Source organism: Tiliqua scincoides, chromosome 1 (genome assembly GCF_035046505.1).
Source record: "Tiliqua scincoides isolate rTilSci1 chromosome 1, rTilSci1.hap2, whole genome shotgun sequence".
Taxonomy (NCBI): Eukaryota; Metazoa; Chordata; class Lepidosauria; order Squamata; family Scincidae; genus Tiliqua; species Tiliqua scincoides.
In genome coordinates, this window is record NC_089821.1 from 11977194 (window position 1) to 12000720 (window position 23527).

A 23527-nucleotide genomic window follows, 5' to 3' on the forward strand; every position below is an offset into this window, starting at 1 on the left:
TTCCACTGATTCACGCGCATACATTTTCCGAATATTTATTTGGTCATTTTTGTTATTTTTGGCTCTACTCTTCAAATGTTTTGTGATGTATTGGATTATTGTATTGGCAACCTTCAGTCTCGAAAGACTATGGTATCGCGCTCTGAAAGGTGGTTCTGGCACAGCGTCTAGTGTGGCTGAAAAGGCCAATCCGGGAGTGACAATCCCTTCCACACCGGGAGCAAGTGCAGTCTGTCCCTGGTCTGTCTCCCTGGCTATGGGCCTTCCTTCTTTGCCTCTTAGCCTCAGACTGTTGGCAAAGTGTCTCTTCAAACTGGGAAAGGCCATGCTGCACAGCCTGCCTCCAAGCGGGCCGCTCAGAGGCCAGGGTTTCCCACTTGTTGAGGTCCATCGCTAAGGCCTTCAGATCCCTCTTGCAGATGTCCTTGTATCGCAGCTGTGGTCTACCTGTAGGGCGCTTTCCTTGCACGAGTTCTCCATAGAGGAGATCCTTTGGGATCCGGCCATCATCCATTCTCACGACATGACCAAGCCAACGCAGGCGTCTCTGTTTCAGCAGTGAATACATGCTAGGGATTCCAGCACGTTCCAGGACTGTGTTGTTTGGAACTTTGTCCTGCCAGGTGATGCCGAGGATGCGTCGGAGGCAGCGCATGTGGAAAGCGCTCAGTTTCCTCTCCTGTTGTGAGCGAAGAGTCCATGACTCGCTGCAGTACAGAAGTGTACTCAGGACGCAAGCTCTGTAGACCTGGATCTTGGTATGTTCCGTCAGCTTCTTGTTGGACCAGACTCTCTTTGTGAGTCTGGAAAACGTGGTAGCTGCTTTACCGATGCGCTTGTTTAGCTCGGTATCGAGAGAATGTGTGTCGGAGATCGTTGAGCCAAGGTACACAAAGTCATGGACAACCTCCAGTTCATGCTCAGAGATTGTAATGCAGGGAGGTGAGTCCACATCCTGAACCATGACCTGTGTTTTCTTCAGGCTGATTGTCAGACCAAAATCTTGGCAGGCCTTAACAAATACTAAAATGCCTTCCTTAAAAGGACTGCTTCAAATCTAATCTACATACAAACATGAAAAATAGCTTGCAATTGAATCACCCTTGTATTTTTTTTTTATTATAGCAAATTGGCTACTATTTGAAGGCAATGATTCCATACTACAATTTGTGGCATATTTAAAACAGATGGAGGCATCTGCAGGCCTGCTTCGTTCAGGGCCAAGAACATTTTTTTCAGCCAGGACTCTGAACTTGTTGCCACATAAACAAAACGAGTGATTTAAGCTTACCATCTACATACTTTGGATAGGCAAAAAGTGCTGAAGAAAAGATCAGAGCCAAAGGAAAGGGCTTGCAAAAAACAGAAAGAAAGAAAGAAAGAAAGAAAGAAAGAAAGAAAGAATCTGGTGAATCTCTGAGCAAGCAGTCATATGCCTAGAAAAGATATTTTGCAAGCTTATTTACTTTGTATGCGCATCAATGACTTTATAGAAATAAGTAAGATTTATTACAAATAAGATTTTGGATCACTCTCATGAAAGTTTGCAAAATCCCGCATATAAACTAATGTTTTGTTAAAATTTGCATGTGCTCCCAGCATTTCCCATCTCAGACTGAGAGAGAACAATTTGCCAATATATCCCACATGAGCCAATATTCTTGGTGGAATTCGTCTGAAATATTGATTATGAAATGTTTGTCTCCTTTCCGAACCTTTTAAGTGACATTTGATTTTTTTTTTAAAGTCAAGTCCTCTCCTATATGGGATCCTATTTGGGATCTCTGGAATCACTTTTGATGTGGAAAAATGGAAAAGGACTAGGTAGTAAACACTCAGTAGAAACAGTAAACGGGGGGTGGGAGCTATGGATAGCTACTGTTGGAGCTCCAAACTATGGTGCAGTTGTTCTTTCTATTGAACAGGCACCTTCTTGCACTCAGAGCAATGCAAGCCCATTTTGCTCCACTTGTCACAAGAACCCCTTACAAAAACACAGAACACAGCAAAGTGGGCCAACAATCCAGCTTCTAGTCCACACAAAACCGTTCTTAGAAGCTGCAAATGGAGCCATTACTTTCCCCCACTTACCCATATGCTACACATACGCAGCAATAGCACAATTGCTAGCACAGGTATATCAAGTTCTATGTGTAATGCATTATACAATACACAATGCATAGTGTAATCATAGAATCATAGAGTTGGAAGTGACCTAAAAGTTCATCTAGTCCAACCCCTGCCTGTAGAGCATCTCCAACAAGTGCTTGCTGAACCTCTGCTTGAAGATCTCCAGTGAAGGAGAATCCACCACCTCCCTTGGCAATCTATTCCACTGCTGAGCCGCCCTTATCATCAGGAATTTCTTCCTGATCTCCAATAGGAATCCCTTCTCTTGCAATTTATGCCCTCTAGATCTAGCTCTACTTTCAGGCAGTTGAGAACGAATTTGTCCCTTCTTCCATATGATAGCCCTTCGGGTATTTGAAGAATGCTATCATATCTCTTAATGAGTCCATTGATATCCTGTGTCATCTTCCTACAAAAAATTGCCATTCCTGTGGCTGTTTGCCCCAGAAGCAGCCATTTACAGCAAAATTTCATTGCTAAGTAGCCCTGAGCAGGTGGTCAGACTGGGTGGAAATGTATGGGAAGCAATTATGATTCTGGCTTCTGACCCCACCACTGATCTCCATGGGTTTATTGTAACCTCTATAGAGGCCAATGCTCTTAACAGGCTCTGAACTTGTGATGTGAACTCTCTCTTTTAATCTCTAAGATATTTTATTTTCAGACCCTGTGTGCCACACTGAACAATATTTGGAAAAGGATGGTATACATCACCAATGAAATGATTGCCTGCATAGCTATCAGTCACCGGTCAACAGGGCCTCCACAAGGAATTTTATTAGGGGGTACCAATTTTCTTTTGGGCCCCTTCCCAGAGGGGTGGGGAGGGATGAAACAGAACTGGGGAGGGTAATGATAGGGTGGGCAGGTGGGGAGAAAGGAAAAATAGGGCAGAGGGAGGATGGTGATAGCCAAAAAGTCTTTGGTGCCGAGGCTTACTGCAGAGGCCAGGTCTACCTACCTGCACAGTGTCGGCAGCTAGATACAGTAATATGGAAAAACAAACACACTCCTAAGTATAAAATCTTTTAAATATAGGAAATCACTGCAGAAAATTAGCATTATAGTATTCAGGCTCACTCAAAAACAGAAAGTATCCTGGTGTACCAAAACGTATGCCTGTAGCAGCTATAGTCCCACACCTTTTTCCGTGAGCACCTATACATGCCTTCATGATTAGCAGATCCACAAGCCAAAGAGCTGCTGTAGCAGGTCAATTCCCTTCCAGATTTGACACTGTATTAAGGAGTGTCATGTATGCATTCCTTGGCCCAGCAGATATGGCTTGTGGCAGCAGCTACCACTGCAGCCCCAGCATCCCACACAGTCAGTGAGTTTCAGGTGAGATCAGAAAATGTAAGATCCCATGAAATTTCTGGGCCTCCTGCCTTGGCTCCTGGGGCCACTTTGACCCTGAGCCTGCGTACAAATTACCCCCCTCTCGTGCGCCCTACCTGTCAACACCTAGATTCCCTGATGGGTTCTCTGTTGATCTGTGAATCATCTACTTCACTAACTCCTGGAGTATATGAAGATATACTGATTTTGGACATCTAAATGTAGAGCACATGTCTTGTTTGAATTCTGTGTTGTATAAGTTTTATTATACCGCTGCATGCTCCAGAGCACATTCCAAGTCTATGTTACAAAATCCTCTTGAGAACGCAATTGCATTTGTTAGATTTTTGTGGTGGAAAGGGTTGCAAATAATAGTGGAAAGCAAGCTTGTTTGGTAGTTTTCTTTCTGCCTATGTACATGAAAAGACTACTGCATGTAAGGAATGTCTGTGTGGATTCTTAACTTTCCTGTAAAAAGAAAGAGGCTTGAGTCATGTCCATGTTCTTTGACAAAATGGATTTATGACAATAGCATTGGTTTGATGGAGCAATATGAAGCACAAAAAGCTTTCTGGGAAATTCCATTTGGCTGTGATCCTAAGGATCATCGCACGATCGTCACAGAAGTGAAGATGACCCTGTAGTCTCAATATATTTCCAACATGATTAAGATGCTTATGTAAGACAAAGTACATACAAGCATCAGGTTAAAGCAGTGTTTCTCAAACTGTGGATTGGGACCCACTAGGTGTCTGTGAGCCAATTCCAAGTGGGTCCTCTTTCATTTCAATGTGTAGTTTATTTTAATATATTAGACTTGATGCTACCATGATATGTGACTGTATTTGGGGAAATGTTATAGATTTGTACTTTTAATAAGCTACTACATGCAGATCATCCCTTGTAATCTGCTGGGGTTCCGTTCCAGAACCCCTGGTGGATAAAAGAAATCAAGGGATAAAAAAAACAGTGGAAAAATAGATTTAAAGACCCACTTCCAGGTTTCTTGCCCCTCCATTGCTCCTAATGGAATAAAGTCATACCTCGACATCTGCAGGGGTTTGATTCTGGGACTCCCTGCTGATACCATAAAATGTGTTCAATAAAAACAGTTTAAAAAAATTAAAAAGTGCATCTCTTTACAATTGTGATTTAAAAACAACTTTTCTTACTGTCATAGAGAGGCAATCAGCAATTGGAAATACAATGGAACCCCTGCCTTTGCCTGGCTCAGCTGAAGAATGGAATGATTGCTTGCATCACTGTCTCTCTACAACAGTAAGTAAAGCAGTTTTTTTTTTAAAACTGTGATTTTAAAGGGATGGATTTTTTCCCCTTCTCCAGGGATCAGCACATTCCTTCTGATTTGCAGTGGCCATTCGTGTTGAGTCAAATCCATGTATAAAAAAATCAGTGTATAACAAGGTTGGACCGGTATATGCTTTTCACAATGAAAGTCATTGGTAAGTCAGTGGTAACTTACTCCCAGGTAAGTGTGGCTAGGGTAGCCTTTGGGATGTTTGGGGCATTTAAAAAACAGATCAGCAACTGCTTGGGAGGGTTAGGAGGGTTGTTTACTTAATTGATTGATTTGATTTGGTTGTATGGGGTGTAAAAAATTTTTTCCTTCTTGTTGATGTCTCTTCCGACCATGACATCACTTCCAGGTTAATGACATCACTTCCATTGGGTTCCAACAGATAGTCATTGTAAAAAGTGGGTCTCAGTGGGAAAATGATCGAGAAGCACTGGGTTAGAGGAAGGGTCTACCACCAGCGTGTTGCCATAAGAGAGGAACTCTTCACTGAGATTTTCTGCCCAAGTCTTCCTGATCCTATTCCCAGTCACCTCCCCCCTTCTGGAATCTGAGTCTGTCCAGTCGGTTCCACTACTATTAACATGCAAGACTGTGTCACAAATAATCTTATCAGTTTTTCCTGCTGGCTACTAACTTGCCTTGATGTTATCATTGGCCTGTATTCAGCCATCACAAGTCATTGGTTTATGGACATGAAGGGGTTTTTAACTTTTCACCAATCTTTTTCAATAGCGCTTCTATTTGGTGAAACAGAATCCATTGGCTAGCATCCAAAGAACACACATGCGCCTGTGGGAGAAATCTGCACATGCAGCCAGAGCTGTGCTTTCACGTTTTGCTGCATCAGTTCCTTCTGCCAAAACAGACAAGACACTTTTAGACTGTAGAGTGGTTTGTGTGTTGATTAGTGGAAGCTGCTGCAGACATTTGTGAAAAGCAAAGCCCTGGTTGTACGTGCTGTTTTCCCATATGTGCGCATCTACTCATTGGATCCCAGCCATTGTGAAAAGAATACTTACAACATCTCTATTGCACTGTCATACAGTTCCTGTGTGCATATCATTTGTCCATCATCAATGTATATATCCTTCCAACATCCATAAATTTTGACATTACTTTTAGGGCTTTCCGCCACCTTGTCCCTTTAGGCACAATATATTTCAGCGTCTGTTTCAAAGTTCTGGATTTCTGTTTGATTGAAAGTCTTTAGTCTTTTCTTAGAGGTACTGATGAGGTTGGCCATCACGATGACCAGTGTCCTTTGCGATAAGAAGATCAGCGACCATCTCAAGTCGAAGGTCTACAAGCCGGTCTTCCTGCCGGTCGCACTCTATGGAGCTGAATGCTGGCCGGTGATGCTGAACATCGCCTCGGTGTCGTGTTGACAAAGATGCTGTGTTGGATCAGTGGTATACCTTGTTTTGACCACATCTGCAATGACAACAGCCAACAGCGGTACGGCGTTGCTCCAATTGCTGACAAGTTCAGAGAAGCCCGGCTTCAATGGTACGGCCACATTCTGCATGCTGACAACTATATGCTGGTGCAGAAGGGCCTTCAATAGCAAATGACCAAAGGGCTGACCAAAGCAGTGCTGGTTTGACATGCGACATGCTGCACGGAGACATGAAAATCACCCGTCTACACCCGGACCAAGCCTGCAATCAAGAGAAATGGCAATTCTGATCCAAAATAGCAGACCCCACCACCACGTGGGACAAACGCTAAAGAAGAAGAAGAAGCTGATGAGGTTGACCAGACTGGAAATGAACTTCTTGTGCTTATAATGCTTATGCCAAAAATGAATGAGCATTTGTAAGCACCCGAGTTCTTCTCCAGCTCAGCTTAAAATCCAAGCTGGAGAATTCCTTGCTTATGCCCCCAGACCCTCCTTCCCAATCCTCCAGCTGCCTGATTCCCCAGATACCTCTCCCCTCTTTTTCATCAAAATGTTTCCTATCCAGAGCAGCAACAGAGACTGGTTCTCCCTCTTTGCCTTCTTTCTCCAGTACACATATTACAAGGCAGAAAAGTCTCAGTGACTCTTTGGAATTGTTTTTTCTTTTTTTTTTGCAAAGGCTCTTACAAGAGCATCTGACTTCCAAACATTATATTAACTTGAAAAATAAGCCCAGCTCTTTCTGATTTGTTTTGGTAGTCGCTCAACTTACATTCTGAGCCAACACAGTGTTAGTGGGTGCATGGAGCTTGTCCATCTCGATCTTTTATAATGTATTAAAAAACAGAAACAAGTTGATTTCTAAACTCTATTGGACAGTGTATAAAATGCCTTCTGACCAACTTTTTGCAACCCATGTGAAATGAAATGTTTGACGTTCTCTTTTACGATGGTTTGGAGCCACGATGTGTTCATTTTTCTGTGATAAAACCCCAGGTATCATCTTTCAAAAACATCAGTACAGGCCAAGCTACACTTACATCAGTGATACTTGTTTGTTCAAGATGTTTTACAGGTTTGGTCCTACAGCAGGGATTCCCAAACTTTGCCATGAATTGCTTCAAAGGGTAAACTTCCTAGAGTTGACCCTCCCTTTTCCCTCTCTGGGTAAATGATGGGAAAACAGTCACCATATCCTAATGCTCCATCTGTCTATCCAATCAGAATTTCCCTAGGACCTTCACCTCCTTTCCTATATTGCCAATACTCGCCTCTTCCATGTATTTTAACCCAGGTTTCAGCCCGCTAAATATGTCCCTGCCAGTCGTCAACATGGATGTTAAATATGCCGCTATGGTCCTTTTTCAGATTTGTGTTAAATGTTGAAATTATGGGGACCTTTTGCAAGGATCAGAATCTGCAAGAATCAGATGCTAAGCAGAGTGGAGAAAAAAAATATTATCTGAAACCCTGGAGAATCATTGCCAGTTCATGTCAACAGTACTACTGAGATGGATGGACAAATGATCTGACTCCAGTTCCTAAGTTCATATATCCTTGCACAGGTTATCGTGACAAAAATAAAACTTGAACAGGACATCTGCACCCAATAGTTTATCCATATTCTTGATATCTTAAAACTGTTTGCTCCCACATGTACTCTCCTACCCTCAGAGGTGTGATGGGTATCCACCAGGAGTAGGGCTTTTTGGTGGTGATGCCAACTCTGTGGTGGTGATGGCACCTCAACTCTGTGGCCAATTCTGTGGTGGTGATGCCAACTCAATACCTTTCCCATTAAGGTCCACTTGGCCCCTATCTTATACTCCATGGCCTGCAGCCTCACTTGCATAGTAACTGCTTGCTTCATAGCCCTGATTCTGCCTTTGAGACTCCTCTTTGCACATTTAAAAAGACACTGCCGGTAAGACCACTGTTATCCGACCTGTATGGGAAAGCTGGCAACAATGGGAGCTTCCTGTCCAAGGTAAACAGCAGCCACAGGTGGGGAAATCTGGACTGGGACCAAGATAAGCCCCTCTGCCTCCATGCTGTGGTTCCAATCCAAATCCTGCCCCAACAGTTGCTAAAATGTAAACAAAACAGCAGGGCCAATCATATGCTTAAAATATTTAAGGTGACATAATGTTACCCTCCGGGCCCAATCTTATCCAACCCTCTGGGTCCAATCCAGTACCAATACAGCCCCAAGGAACAAATATTAAATTTTGCATTTTTTTCCAATCAACAGCCCCCCTTCAAATCTGGAGCACTGAATTCCTTGGATTCAACAGAATAACTATAGGGGGCCAGCAAGGTAAGTCTTGCAGGAGCCACCCCTTGCACTCACCATCAGACCTTTCTGGACAGCAATGGTAGTGCATCCAGAATGGTTCCAACAGCAAGTGGGAGGTGTCGCTTACATGGTACATTGCAAACCTGCAAGACTTATTTTGCTGCCACCCCGTAGCTATGCTACTGCTTGGATTGATTTGGGGGTGGGGTGGGGTTAATAACATGGTTCAAATGAGAGATCAGAAAGCCTCTGGACCCATGGATTGATTTTTCTGCCCCTTTGAGCTCCAGTCAGGTCCCTAGCACCAAGTACATGCATTTAAGTGCATGTCTCCTGCATGACTTGGTTGGTTGGCAACCTTCAGTCTCAAAAGACTATGGTATAAGCCTACAGCACCCGGTATTCCCAGGCAGTCTCCCATCCAAGTACTAACTAGGCCTGACCCTGCTTAGCTTCCGAGATCAGACGAGATCGGGCATGTGCAGGGTATTTTTACCATGTAACACGAGGAACTGATCTAGATTCATGCTATGCTTGTGCAAAGAGTGGGGCCCTCGCACACATGACAGTCCCACTCTGGATAACACCTTCCCCTTGTGGCTGTTATTTAGGGGAAAAACCCCCAAAGAGAAGAAAACAAAAGGCCATACAAGAGCTGTTTAAAACAGTGTTTAGTTTGACCCTTGAATATCTTCTGCTCCCAGCTTTTAGACTAAATACTCATAGGTAGCCAGGATCGTGTAGCAGTTTGGGAGTTGCACTTAGACCTAGAAGATCCAGGTTCAAATCCCTGCTCAGCCACGGTGCTTCCTGGGTGACTTTGGGCCAGTCGCTCTTTCTCAGCCTCTCCTACCGCACAGGGTGTTTGTGAGGACAAAAGGAGGGAAGGAGCTATGTAAGGCACCCTGAGCTCCTTGGAGGAAGGGGGGGTATAAAAATGTGAAAAATAAATCAATACCCGTAATAGTTCCATGCATTTTGAAAGCTGCTGGTCTCTGGTATTTGGCAAGCAGGATGCCCTGCATTTAAAAAAATCCTTTCAGATTAGGAAGGGGGCAAGGGGAAAGTGAGATTCGCTGTCTTTTCTTTCTTCTCAGTAAGCCACACAGAATAAAAGCAGCTTAATATCTGTGCATTTTGATTTATGCTCAAGACTTGTGGTGGCCTTGGAATTCTTCCTAATTCTCTCCTTCTCCCCCTCACACAAATAACATAACTGAGTTTGCAAAAAGACAAGCTGGCAACATTCAAGTATTCTTCACATAAACGTGAATGAGGAACTAGACAAACCATTGCTCAAGCCATGATGTGTATGTGCAACCTCCTGATTTTAGAAATGGGCTATGTCAGAATGCCAGATGCAAGGGAGGGATCCAGAATGCAGGTCTCTTGTTATCTGGTGTGCTCCCTGGGGCATTTGGTGGGCCGCTGTGAGATACAGGAAGCTGGACTAGATGGGCCTATGGCCTGATCCAGTGGGGCTGTTCTTATGTTCTTAACTACAATTCCCAGGAAGCCTTGCAGGTCTCGTTATCTGGTGTGCTCCCTGGGGCATTTGGTGGGCCGCTGTGAGATACAGGAAGCTGGACTAGATGGGCCTATGGCCTGATCCAGTGGGGCTGTTCTTATGTTCTTATGCTCAGTTTTATAGGAGAGATCATGCATGAAAAGAATTCTTCATTAAACAAAAAGACAAGACTGCATTTCTGTAAGCATCAGAAGAGTTTGCTGTCGTTTTGAGTTCTTCTGTACACTAAGGATGGGCAAACCGAATACTTCATTTCCTCCATAGCACCACAGGTTGCTGTATTTAGGCAGAGAAATACTGAATCGCTGCAGGTCACTTTTAATACATGCTGCAAATGGAAAATGTAGACACCCATTACATACACACTGCAAATGTAAAGGCCAGTGTCTGTGCCTTGAGGAAAAGACTGTTCCGTGTGGGTCTCGTTGGGAGCACTGAGTACATGGAATTCCCACGGTGGTGAAGCAAGTGTCCCTTTCTGTGGGTTGCATTTGCTTAGTTACCACTAAAGTTACATGGCAGGGGTAGTTTTGGCTATGTGCATGACCTAACAAAGCATCAAATCTCACCTTGGCCATGAATACACTAAGCCTCAAGACCAAACTACATGCTATGTTAAATGAGCAGTTTAGCCCTGTGTTCTTATTTCCCCCAGGCTTAAATAGCAATTATGGAGGGATGGATTGAGACAGTGGTTAGAAGGTATTTAATCTTTTTTTCCTTATGCTGTCATCTCAACACAACTGGATCTCTTTTCCCTCACAGAGGCCACAGAATCACCCACTGCCTTGTAGGGAGGAGGAGAAGGCAAAGAAAAAGGAGGAAAAGGCAGCTTCATCTCCATCTCCACATTCTGGATACCTTTCAAGGTGTGTGGGTCTCTCAAAATGGCCATAAAACAGTAGTTCCCAACCTTTAGAAGCTCGTGGACCACTGAGGCAATAATCAGAATTGTTGTGGACCGCATGCTGCTGCAGGTGGTCTGGTCTCCACCCTCTCTGGTGGTCCATCTCCCCAAGCACTCCCCCATGGAGTATCAAAAAGGATGGAGAATGGACCACCCACAGCTGACACTTCAGTCCATTCTCTGCCCCCTTTGGTGGTCCATAGGAGGTTGCTTGCTGGGCAACCCACTGGAATTGATCAAAGGTGATTTTTTTCCTGATACCTCTTGGATCATTTCTCAGGGTCTCATGGACCACCTGTGGTCCATGGGCCACAGGTTGGGAATCAGTGCTATAGAACCACCACCTGTGCTAAAAGAGGAGGAGGAGAACAAGAAGCCAATGAGATACAATCCCTCTGGACACACATTTTTATTGCAATGACTTCCACAACATATTGATTTTCTAGAAGCTGCTCTGGAAGCCTTGTTGACTGAAGTGAGATGTGAACATACAAAGAAACAAACAAAATGGCTTCCTGGACCTATTAGCTCCAGGAAGAAAACTCTCCTTTGTATGAATGGGAGCATGTGAGGAAAGGGGGGAAACTCTCATATACTGTGGTCCTGATTCTGATTGTCCCTCTTGTGGCTGTTTAAATTTGAAAAGAACATGCAGAGCCCATGTGTTTTAGGGGATATGTACTGTTGTTTGGCCTGTAGGAGAGCCAGTATCTGTCAGATAGGCCTCAACCTGCCATTTGCAAACTGGGGATAATAACTAAAGTATCTTACTGTGTTGTGGGAATTACTATCACAATGCATGTGAAGTACTCTGTGCATGGAAAACACTGAAAGGTTCCTGCCGCTACTTCCTATGTTCACAGCAGCAAAGCTTTCGCTACTTTTTTGGCCTTCAATGCAGCTTCCATGGCTAAGATAGTCTTGTATGTGTGGTTTTTTGGGGAACATGACCTGATCAACACTAGGAATTAATTACTGCATACAATCTAAGGGAGTGTAGACTACTGCAGGTTGAAATGTTACTTTGAGGCCTCCTGAAATTACTTATACCATCTGGGTATGAAGCATTGCATTGTGAGGGAACCACCGTGCTGTCGGTCACTTGGGGTTTGGAGCAGATTAATGTTTACTAGTAGTCCAACGCTTGCATAGATCAAAGATGTGTTGTCTTATTTCCTTGTCATAAAAACAGAATTCTGCCAGGTGCATATTCCACATTTAGTTAGTCTTTGAATTCTGACTGGAAAGTGACATCAAGTTTTGTCCCATGCATCTGTTCCTTCCAGTGGTGTGGTCACCAAGTGTTTGATCATTTCTGGCCAAGGCCATCTCCAGCTTTTATAGTGGAAGCTGTCACCCTGAAAGAGTATTTTACATCTTCTGGTTTGCAATGGATGCCTCATGTTGGATATATCTGCTTATTGCACAAAACCTTCTTCCCACTAGTCAACAACATGATCGACAATCTTCTTGTCAGAGAAGTTCAACATTCATAGCTGGTCTCTGTACACATCTATATGGCTCACTTTTAGAACAAGAAATGTCTCCTCAAGGATAATTCCAGCTGAAAATGAAGTAACACTCTATATTAGCTAAAAGAGGGACTCAGGGTATAAAGTTGGCTCCTTAACCAAATGGAGGCCTTTCTTCCAAGATGGAAAGACCACGATTTGAATTTCAGACAAATATTCTACAGCAAGTCCTCACTTAAAGTTGTTGATAGGTTCTTGGAAACTGTAACTTTAAGACAACGTTGCATATATGCAACAGGGACCAAATATGTACACCTGTGGGCAAGGCACATTTTGTTTGGAGGAGAGAAGAATAATGGGCTAGAATGCCCAGGGAGTGCATGGAGAAGGAGGAAGAAGAGAAGGAGCAGTGGAGGTGTGTAGACAGTTGGAGGTAGATACTTCCTGCTGGTCTGCTGCTTGAGGTGAGCACCTCAGTCAGCTTTATGGATAGGCTGGGCCAGATTGAGAGTCCAATCCTGTGTGCGTCTACTCAGAAGCAAGGCCCATTATAGTCTGTGAAGCTTACTCCCAGGTTAGTATGGACAGGATTGCAGCCTGAGTCTTTACAGAAAGTTGTCGCAATTTGTAACTGATTATTATTACGTAAGTTGTTATCCTTGTAACTTTTAAGCGAGTGCGGTTTGTTCAAGGCACTTCTTTAGTGTCCTGCATGAATGAATTTAATTATCTTTTGGCTGTACAATTTTCTAAAGAATCTTGTCTTTCTGAGCTTTATTTTCTATTGAATACCTTCCTTTTGCAAGACACGTTTTGTCTTAATTTGAAGCACGTTTTTCCCAAGAAACACAAGTGCTTCTTCATTTCTTGTTCTGCTATTTTAATCTTAAGTACATATTATGTAAGCAATAATCATTTGTGTCTGAAGATAATAACAAATAATTATTTTTCCCCCCCACTTATGAGAACTAGTCAAAGAAAGGAAGTTGAAGCAATGCCACATCTGACTTGCAACATAAACCTTAAGGAAATCTTTGCCCAAATTCAAATAGTAGTACCTACTGTTATTCAGACCATCTCAGTCTTTTGTCCGAGACAATATTAAACCAGATGTGACATTAAATGCATAGTTAGATTGTTTTTTTTCCACCTTAAATAGTAGCTGTGGTGGGCAATCAGGATCAGGACTAAGGCATAATGGGAGGGGATTGTTTAATCCATTCCCTCTATGTTGGAGTTCTGATAAAAATTGCCCTCTTCCCCTTGAAACAGCTGGTAGCCTTGGCAGGGAAGCAGCTTTGTGTTTGAGGTGATATGAAAGCTCTATATGTAGTGTTTGATCGGTGATGGTGTGAAGTCCATTCCCGGGGTGGGTCCTGGGGGCGGAGTCTCAGTGAGGGCGTTAGCCAGGAAGAAGTCCCAGCTGGAGCGGTGAGGACCACGAGAAACAGCAGAAAGGGGTTTGTAGGCACGTTTTAATCTGGTTAGCACTTTAACATTCATGGAGGGACCTGTTACTTCACAGGAGCCCTGAGTACTGTAATTGTCTCAGTAAAGTCTTTTGCACTTTCCTTGTGGTGTCTTGAGTCCTTGTTGCATCACAGGTCTCGAGGGTGCTTAGCACAAACAGTGTCTCTGCCAGGCGGTCCTTGCCCCAGGAGAAGATGGAGGTTGTGTGGGGAGCCGCTGGTCGGAGCCCGCTGGGTCGCTGGCCCCAGGAATGTCCCTCACTGCCCCCGAGCCTCCTGCCGAACCCCTTGCCTTCTCTTCCTGCTGACACCTGGCTGCTCCCCTGTGGTTTGCCCAGGGGTTGGGGGTCAGTTGGGATGACCTCCGGTAAGGGTGAGCCCTGAGCCCCTTCCCACAGCCTGTCTTGGCTCTGCGGGGTTGCGCTGCTGCTGCCCCTGATCCAGCGTGTGACCAAGAAGTCCCTGCCCCAGTTCTTTCTGGTGAGGTCCCCTGCCCCAAGCCATGGGGCTTGTGCAGGTCTCCCTTGCCTGCGATCCCTCTCCTCCCTTGCCGGGGAGCCCAGGAAGGTGCCACCTTCCACCTTCGTGGCCGGGCTCCTTATGAGCCCAGCATCAGCCCCACCAGTCTCCGCCCCTTCCAGGAAGTGGGCAGGCCTGAAATCTCGCGAGATCTCATCCCACCTCCATATAAGGCCGACTATCCCTGCTGCAGTGTGCAGGTGCAGCGTGGCCGCGCGGCTGCTCCCTCGTCTGGCTCCCCACCCTATGGGTGACCACACAGAGGCAGTGGGCTCCGCCGCAGCTTCCTAAGGTGGCGGGCTCCTGTCTCCCCGCCTTGCCGGCAGCCCCCGGCTCTCACCCATTTGTAGGGGTGCGGAGCCTCTTCTCCTGCCTGCCTTGTCCTTCCCGGGGGTTCCCGCTGCTGCATAAGGCAGGAGGTCTGGCTCAGTTGGTAGAGCTGCCGCCTTGAATGCCTGAAGATCTGAGGCTGCCAGTTCAAAACAACCGGAAGTACCTGAGAACTGACGACAGACACGCTGATATACTGATGAGCGGACCCTCGGTGGCAGAGAGGAGTTGCCATCAAGTGGAGCGTGGGAGGCGAAGGGCCAGAGAGAGGCCAGACCAGGAAGGAATCCAGCTGGAACAAGGAGTTCTATGAAAGACTAGAAATCCCTGCTAATTGGGTAAGAGGCACTTTTTCAAGTGGGTGCTCCTTTTTTTAGCAGGAGGAGAGTAACTGGCCCACCTCACCCCAGCACTGTCTGTTCTAGTGGCTGTCTGCTGGTATTCCATGGCATCTTTTTAGATTGTGAGCCCTTTTGGGACAGGGAGCCATTTAGTTATTTGATTTTTCTCTGTAAACCGCTTTGTGAACTTTTAGTTGAAAGGCGGTATATAAATACTGTTAATAATAATAATAATTAATAATATTCAATTGCAAAAATCCCTACAGGGGTTTAGAACAGCCTGCCTATGTAAGCCGTCTTGGATTAAAGTCTGAAGAGAAATCTGACAACCAAAGAAAGGTGGTATATAAATACCTGTATAAATAAATACAGATGGCTACTTCACAAAATCACTTGATGTTGCAGTCACTGAAAGAGACAGACAGCCCAATCCTACTTAACTCCTTGCATACAGCTGTGCCACTGTATCAGGGGAAGTTTCATCCTCTGGGGGCCTCCTTGGGGAAAGGGTGCTTTTGTTCCCTTGCCTCAGGATAAGATAGAACTGGCCCACCGGGTGCACTTGGATCTGTACCAGCTCTATAGCTGGCACAAGTCTGCATGGACCCGGGAAAAGGGATTGAGGCTGGGAAGGTAGTTAGGATATCTGCTTACTCTTCTGCTTCTCTGTGCCACCACCATCGATACCACTCTTTTCCCAGCTCTGATCTAATCTCCTCCCTATCCCATCTCCTCCCTGTTACTTTATTACAAGCATACAGTGGTGCCTCGCAAGACAAAATTAATTCGTTCCGCGAGTCGTTTCGTATTGCGAAAATTTCGTCTTGCGAGGCATCACTGCAAACTGCAAACAAACAAACAAAAAATTTGCAAAAAAAATTTGTCTTGCGAAGCACGGCCATAGAAAAATTCGTCTTGCGAGTCACCAAAAAAATCGCAAAACGCTTTCGTCTTGCGAGTTTTTCGTTGCGCGAGGCATTTGTCTTGCGAGGCACCACTGTATTTCTTTCTTCTGCCATGGAGTTCAAAGTCCTTTCAGGATAGAAGTCTGACAGATGAATAGTATGCAGGCAGACGATAAAAAGAAAAGTTCAGGATAGATCCCCTCCACCCCCCATGAAATGATTGGGAAGAGACCAGAAAATTACATATTGCACAAAACTTTACACAGGCATAGTTAAATTCTAGAGTGGTTCATTGTCATGATGTGGTGATAGTCACTAGTTTATATGACACTAAAAAAAAAAAAAGAATTAGGGCCCAATCCTTTCCAACTTTCCTGTAGCGATGCAGCCACAATGCAGCCCCAAGGTAAGGGAACAAACATTCCCTTATCTTGAGGAGGCCTCTGTGATTTACCCCCTAACTGCAGGATAAAGTGCATGCCTTGTTGGTATGGCTGCATGAGTGCTTAAAAGTTGTATAGGATTGGACTTTCAGTCATATTCCTGGAGCATGGGCCTATCTGAAGCTACTGCCCCAAATGACTGAATAAAGCCTCCCTTCTCAGTATTTCAATGAATACCAGAAGCTGGGGATGAAGAATCAAGCAAGGCCATTATGTACTTCTTGAAAGCTTCCCGGAAGCATCTGGATGCCGCTATTAAGACATGATGAACTTTTGGACTGATTCAGCAAGCTGGGTCTGATAGTCTTTCATGCAGTTTCCAAACCCATTTTCCATCCATCCCTCACTTGTATTACAAAGCTAAGCTCCACGGAAAGGGTGCAGAGCTTGTCTGGCTAGCAGGCAATAGACCATCAGAATCCAGGAAAGCAATCTCCCAAGAGTTGCAGGCAAGGTGATGCAAGGAGACACGGAGGACTAATGCTTAACATAAGGGCCTAGCTCACAGAGCAGGTTCTAACCTAGAGTAATATTCTCCCAACAGTCTGAAGCCTCCCTGCACAAAGTTCTTTGAAAAGGTCAGCAGGCATGTGGATGCGGGAGAACCTGTGGACATTACATATCTGAACTTTCAGAAGGCGTTTGACACGGTCCCTCACCAAAGGCTACTGAAAAAACTCCACAGTCAGGGAATTAGAGGACAGGTCCTCTCGTGGATTGAGAACTGGTTGGAGGCCAGGAAGCAGAGAGTGGGTGTCAATGGGCAATTTTCACAATGGAGAGAGGTGAAAAGCGGTGTGCCCCAAGGATCTGTCCTGGGACCGGTGCTCTTCAACCTCTTCATAAATGACCTGGAGACAGGGTTGAGCAGTGAGGTGGCAAAGTTTGCAGACGACACCAAACTTTTCTGAGTGGTGATTGTGACCAGAAGTGATTGTGACCAGATGTGAAGACCAGAAGTGATTGTGAGGAGCTCCAGAAGGATCTCTCCAAATTGGCAGAATGGGCAGCAAAATGGCATATGCATTTCAATGTCAGTAAGTGCAAAGTCATGCACATCGGGGCAAAAAATCAAAACTTCACATATAGGCTAATGGGTTCTGAGCTGTCTGTGACAAATCAGGAGAGAGATCTTGGGGTGGTAGTGGACAAGTCGATGAAAGTGTCGATCCAATGTGTGGCGGCAGTAAAGAAGGCCAATTCTATGCTTGGGATCATTAGAAAAGGTATTGAGAACAAAACGCCATTGTGGTAAGGCCACGTCTAGAGTATTGTGTCCAGTTCTGGTCACTACATTTCGAAAAGGATATTGTGGAAATGGAAAAGGTGCAAAAGAGAGCGACTAAGATGATTGCTGGGCTGGAGCACCTTCCTTACGAGGAAAGGTTACGGCGTTTGGGCTTCTTCAGCCTAGAAAAGAGACGCCTGAGGGGGGACATGATTGAGACATACAAAATTATGCAGGGGATGGACAGAGTGGATAGGGAGATGCTCTTTACACTCTCACATAATACCAGGACCAGGGGACATCCACTAAAATTGAGTGTTGGGCGGGTTAGGACAGACAAAAGAAAATATTTCTTTACTCAGCGTGTGGTCGGTCTGTGGAACTCCTTGCCACAGGATGTGGTGCTGGCGTCTAGCCTAGATGCCTTTAAAAGGGGATTGGACAAGTTTCTGGAGGAAAAATCCATTATGGGGTACAAGCCATGATGTGCATGTACAACCTCCTGATTTTAGAGATGGGTTATGTCAGAATGCCAGATGCAGGGGAGGGCACCAGGATGAGGTCTCTTGTCATCTGGTGTGCTCCCTGCGGCATTTGGTGAGCCGCTGTGAGATACAGGAAGCTGGACTAGATGGGCCTATGGCCTGATCCAGTGGGGCTGTTCTTATGTTCTTATGATGTCTTGTAGCCCTATTTTCCTGGAGCAGAACAGTATTCAGTTAAATGGGCAGCAATCTACTTATAAACTACGCATTGTGTTGGGACTGGTGGGTCTCTGGCAGCCTGTGGGGCTGATGTGATTGCAAAACAACAAAGTTTCTGGGGTGGAATCATCAGTATTTGATAATGTTGGCAAGGAAAAATTCTGGACAGCAATAATAGGATTGCTGTATGTCCAGAAGCAGCATTGCTACCCCATCCTTGTGCCCTGCAGGCCCCTCCAGAAAGTCTGCCGTCCCCTGTGTACAGTCATTGAGCCCCCCACCAGGGTCATCTAGACAATCATGTAGGGCACTGCTACTAAACCAGTCACTATCCCCAGAGATAGCACAGTGGCCAGTAGGTGGGCTACAGCCAAGCCTATGCCTCTCCCAAGGCAGGCTTTTTGGTTGCTGGGGCAAGAAGGGGCAATAGGGTGGTGGGATCTAGGCTTGAAGGGGGAGCTGCACATGCCCAAAAGGCAGGCCTCAGTATAAAGGGTTCAATCAATCAGTGATAAGGTTGTTACAGCAGGATGCAAGGCTGAGGGTTCTGACTCCATAGCCACTGCAGGCGGCCGTCCTATGGAGAGGAGGAGGAAGCGAGTGCTGCACAACCCTTCCCTTCTCAAAGCCAAATGGAGGCAACGGGAAGGTGTAGTCTTCCTCATGAGGAAGCTGCTTGAACCATTAACGATATGCCACATCCACAACCATTAATAAACTATGCCGCATCTCCGAAACGAAATGTGATAGGGCAAAACTGATGCCATTTTTGGAATCAGCAACCCAAATATACCCAGGAACCGGTCTAGCTTTTAGCACAGCAAAATGTGTGTTGGCCTGTATGATTGTTTATACAAGCCAATTAAGGTCAATTAATAAATTAATAATTAATAATGGATAATTAATAAATGCTTATTACAAGCCAATTGAAGTCATGCAGTCTAATCCTGAAGGTGGCAGGTGCAGCGGCACCAAAACAGCTGCCGCTGCATCCAGGGGCACTACCAATGTCACTGGAGGTCTCCTCGGGGCTAGGGGACTTTCGTCCCTTTCCCAGGAGAAAGCCCAAGCCCTGCAATGGGCTTCTCAAGTATGCACCAGCTATTTTGCCGGTGCAGACTTCAGAGACTCTGTGTCGGCCTTCTGGCCTGACACAGAGTTCAGGATCTGGTGGAGCTCTGTTCTGCTGGTCCCACCTCTCTCCCACCTCTGTTCCCTTGCCCCACCCTCCCCCACCCTGAAACGCCTCCTCCTGCCCAGTGGCCCTCACCATCACCTGGAGCTCTTACCTACTCCAGGTGGCGACTGTGCTGACTCCGCTGCACAAGGTGTCATGGTCATGCTTTACAGCATGTTTGTGACACCCAGTGCTGGCTCTGAAGCTTGGTGTTGGTGCTGGTCCAGTTTAGGATTGGGCCCTAATAAATACAAAAGACAATAAATTTTCTAATCAGTCTTATTTTACAGCATATTCAACCTTTACAGCATATTCAAAATATATTATTTTGTATATGCAAAATATTCAGAATATTGGATACTATATTTTAGTGTCTGAATCTAGGTTCTGAACCATTTTAATATAGATGTAGGGAAGGAATGTGTTCAGGAGTAGAACTATAGTAAGCTTTCAGTATGAGGGAGTGATGTAGGTGACCAGATACATTTAGGTTACAAGTTTGAACTCCAAATGCTTGCTTGTACACTTAAGAGCTGAAAAGTCTTGTGATTCAAGTTACTGATGTGGATGAGTTTTGTTACAGCAACCTAAGGATACAGTTTCTATACAAAATGGTCAACCTACCAGTCGAAGCCAATTATTAATGCCAGTTCCAGAATATCTAAAAATGTTTGTAAATAAAAACATGGGCTTACTTTAACCATCTAGTAGCTACTAACACAGTATGATAAAGTCATATTGTGTGATCTGACGGCAAAGTGATTGGTGATTGTAATTCTAACATTGTCAGAATCAGAATGTAAGCATGGCATTCATCCAACTATAAGACTGCTCAGTAATATTATGTCTGTCTTTGCTCTAGGAATTTTTCATTTTGGTACATATTGTAAACAACATTAAATGTCCAGTTGGTCCAAAGCTGGTTTGAAGGAGACAGTGTACCACGTTTTCCAGACTCACAAAGAGAGTCTGGTCCAACAAGAAGCTGACAGAACATACCAAGATCAAGGTCTACAGAGCTTGCGTCCTGAGTACACTTCTGTACTGCAGTGAGTCATGGACTCTCCGCTCACAACAGGAGAGGAAACCGAATGCTTTCCACATGCGCTGCCTCCGACACATTCTGGGCATCACCTGGCAGGACAAAGTTCCAAACAACACAGTCCTGGAACAAGCTGGAATCCCTAGCATGTATACACTGCTGAAACAGAGACACGTGCGTTGGCTCGGTCATGTCTTGAGAATGGATGATGGCTGGATCCCAAAGGATCTCCGCTATGGAGAACTCGTGCAAGGACAGCGCCCTACAGGTAGACCACAGCTGCGATACAAGGACATCTGCAAGAGGGATCTGAAGGCCTTAGGAGTGGACCTCAACAAGTGGGAAACCCTGGCCTCTGAGTGGCCCGCTTGGAGGCAGGCTGTGCAGCATGGCCTTTCCCAGTTTGAAGACACTTAGCCAACAGTCTGAGGCAAAGAGGCAAAGAAGGAAGGCCCATAGTCAGGGAGACAGACCAGGGACATACTGCACTTGCTCCCAGTGTGGAAGGGATTGTCACTCCCGAATTGGCCTTTTCAGTCACACTAGACGCTTTTCCAGAACCACCAGTCAGAGCGTGATACCATAGTCTTTCGAGACTGAAGGTTGCCAACAAATTCTGGCTCAGGAAAATTCACTTTTTATTTCTAATAACAATATAACTCCTTTCCTAAGAGTTTTGAGATTATTACACTGCCAGAAAAGGGTCTCTCCAATAGGCACATGCAGCTGGGAATAGACTAAAAAATGTGTGTACTAACAGAAACCAGGAGATGGCATCAACACACAATATAAATGAACGGAATAGAATGTTCTCTATTTGTTTAAGATGGGATATTTTGAAGGTCTATTTTCTACAGGGGAACTCAGTGGGGGCCAGTGAGTTGGGGTATAGCACAGTGAATGGCCACTGCTATAGAAAGAGGTAAGGGGCTTAATACTTTGCTGGATGCAGCCAGGTTGGCGGGGGGGTAGGGTCATGGTGGTGGTGACTCACCTCACACCATGCAGGTACATCACTGGTGAGGAGCCAGCAATATCACAGATGTTTATTCTCACATCACTCCCATAGCTGGTGGGGATGTCTAATCAATTAAGAGCTATGGTCAGACATGCCACAGAAAGTAAAAACATTTGCAATTTTGAAACAGTTGTGTTAAAGATCTTGCCTTTGTTGAAGATCTGAAACGTTCTCCTCCCTATCCTATGCCATATGTCACTTCATCCATTCCAGGAAGTGTTGTGTAGAGGTGCTGAAAAGCACAGTATTCTCTGTAGGACAAACTTTTAAAAGAACCGTCAAGTTTTAAATTCCACAAAAACTGGAATTAATATCTATTTAAAAAGTGTCAGTGGAACTTTCCAAGAAAAATCCTCTAAGCAGGAAATTTTAAATGTTAAAACAAATATTAACTGAATAACAGGCCTATAACATTCCACATACAGAACTTCCCAAAATAGCCAACCACAAACATCTGAAATTAATTAACTGCATGGTCATTTTACAGTGGCAACATCTCATAAGCGGTGCAGATTTTGTCCCACTCTTGACCCCCACACCTGGGTTTGTGTCACACTTTGGGTCCTGTAAAGGCATCGGTCCTAGGTGTAAGTATTCATCTATGTCCAACTACTCTTTGAAATCCTTTATATCAATGATCTTCAGGCCAGGACAAATTTTTATGTAGGCCCTCATCAAGGATGGTGATGGAGGTTGTTTTTTTTCCCCTTTTTTACCCCATTTTCAGCTCTACCTCCCTCAACAGTGGAGGATTTGACCATATTTTCAGGGCTTTTTTTTTTTTTCTTTGTTGAAATTTTAATTTTTTTGCTATGCATCTATGCTTGAAGCATCGATAATTTCCACAGTAGGCCAACTCCTGGTGGTTTCCCTATTTTCCCCTTTAGGATCATTTTCTGGAGCATTCTGAAGAAGTAATTGGTTGCTTGAAAAGTAATTCAGCACTCCAGACGCGGATTGAACTGCCACAGACTGCAGGGGCGTGCCCCAAAGAAGTTAAAAACAAAGATAACTGCCAATGCCACTTTCCAGAACAGCCATTCAAGGTTGCCAGAGGCGACCAAGCAAGTGCTTTATGTAACTCTGTTCTAAGGTTCAAATAACATTTCATGTGTTAAGAGAAGCCATGTATAGATGCCAGGGGCGTGCGGTGTGGGGCAGAAGCACCCCACTGTAATTCATGGCAAAGCACCGCAGCTGCCCCACCTGCTTACATCCAAACAGGCCCTTCTTACACCTGAGAAAGTGGGTGCAAGGCGAGCCTCCTTGGGTGTACACAGGTGGGGCAGCTGTGGTGCTTCGCCATGGATTACGATGGGGGGTTCTGCCTCACCTGCCACCCCGGCCCTGCATGTCCCTGATCGATGCAGCAAAGCAGATTTCACAGAAATCTGGGACAAACATTGAAGAAACAACTGTTACCCTGCACATGCCTGATCTCGTCTGATCTCGGAAGCTAAGCAGGGTCAGGCCTGGTTAGTACTTGGATGGGAGACCGCTTGGGAATACCGGGTGCTGTAGGCTTATACCATAGTCTTTTGAGACTGAAGGTTGCCAACTATTGAAGAAACAAAACCTCAGAGGTTCTCAAACACCGCTGTATGATAATAGAGGGACCAATCCTATCCAACTTTCCAGCACTGATGCAGTTGTGCAAATGGGGTGTGTGCTGCATCCTGCAATGTTGGGGGGGGGGGTAGCCACAGAGGCCTTCTCAAAGTCAGGGAACATTTGTTCCCTTAGCTCAGGGTTGCATTACAGCTGCATCGGCATGGGAAAGTTGGAGAGGATTGGGCCCATAGTCACATTAACTTCTGCTTTCCTCAGCTTTGGTTAACAGAATTCTCTGAAGAATAGATTTTAGTTATCTGTACTTTGAAAAGCATCTGCTTTCACGGGTGTTCTTTTACATACAAAAAGCAATAGCAGTGCTGGCTTCCATAAGTGCCTTGCCAGAGATTGT

At 45.0% G+C, this 23527-nt stretch overlaps 2 pseudogenes; one reads left to right on the forward strand and one right to left on the reverse strand.

The window, feature by feature from the left end:
• Positions 1 to 8865: 8865 nt before the first annotated feature.
• On the reverse strand, positions 8866 to 8984 carry LOC136638459 (5S ribosomal RNA; annotated as a pseudogene).
• A 13987-nt stretch (positions 8985 to 22971) lies between these two features.
• LOC136637388 (5S ribosomal RNA) lies at positions 22972 to 23088 on the forward strand (annotated as a pseudogene).
• The last annotated feature ends 439 nt before the right edge of the window (positions 23089 to 23527 follow it).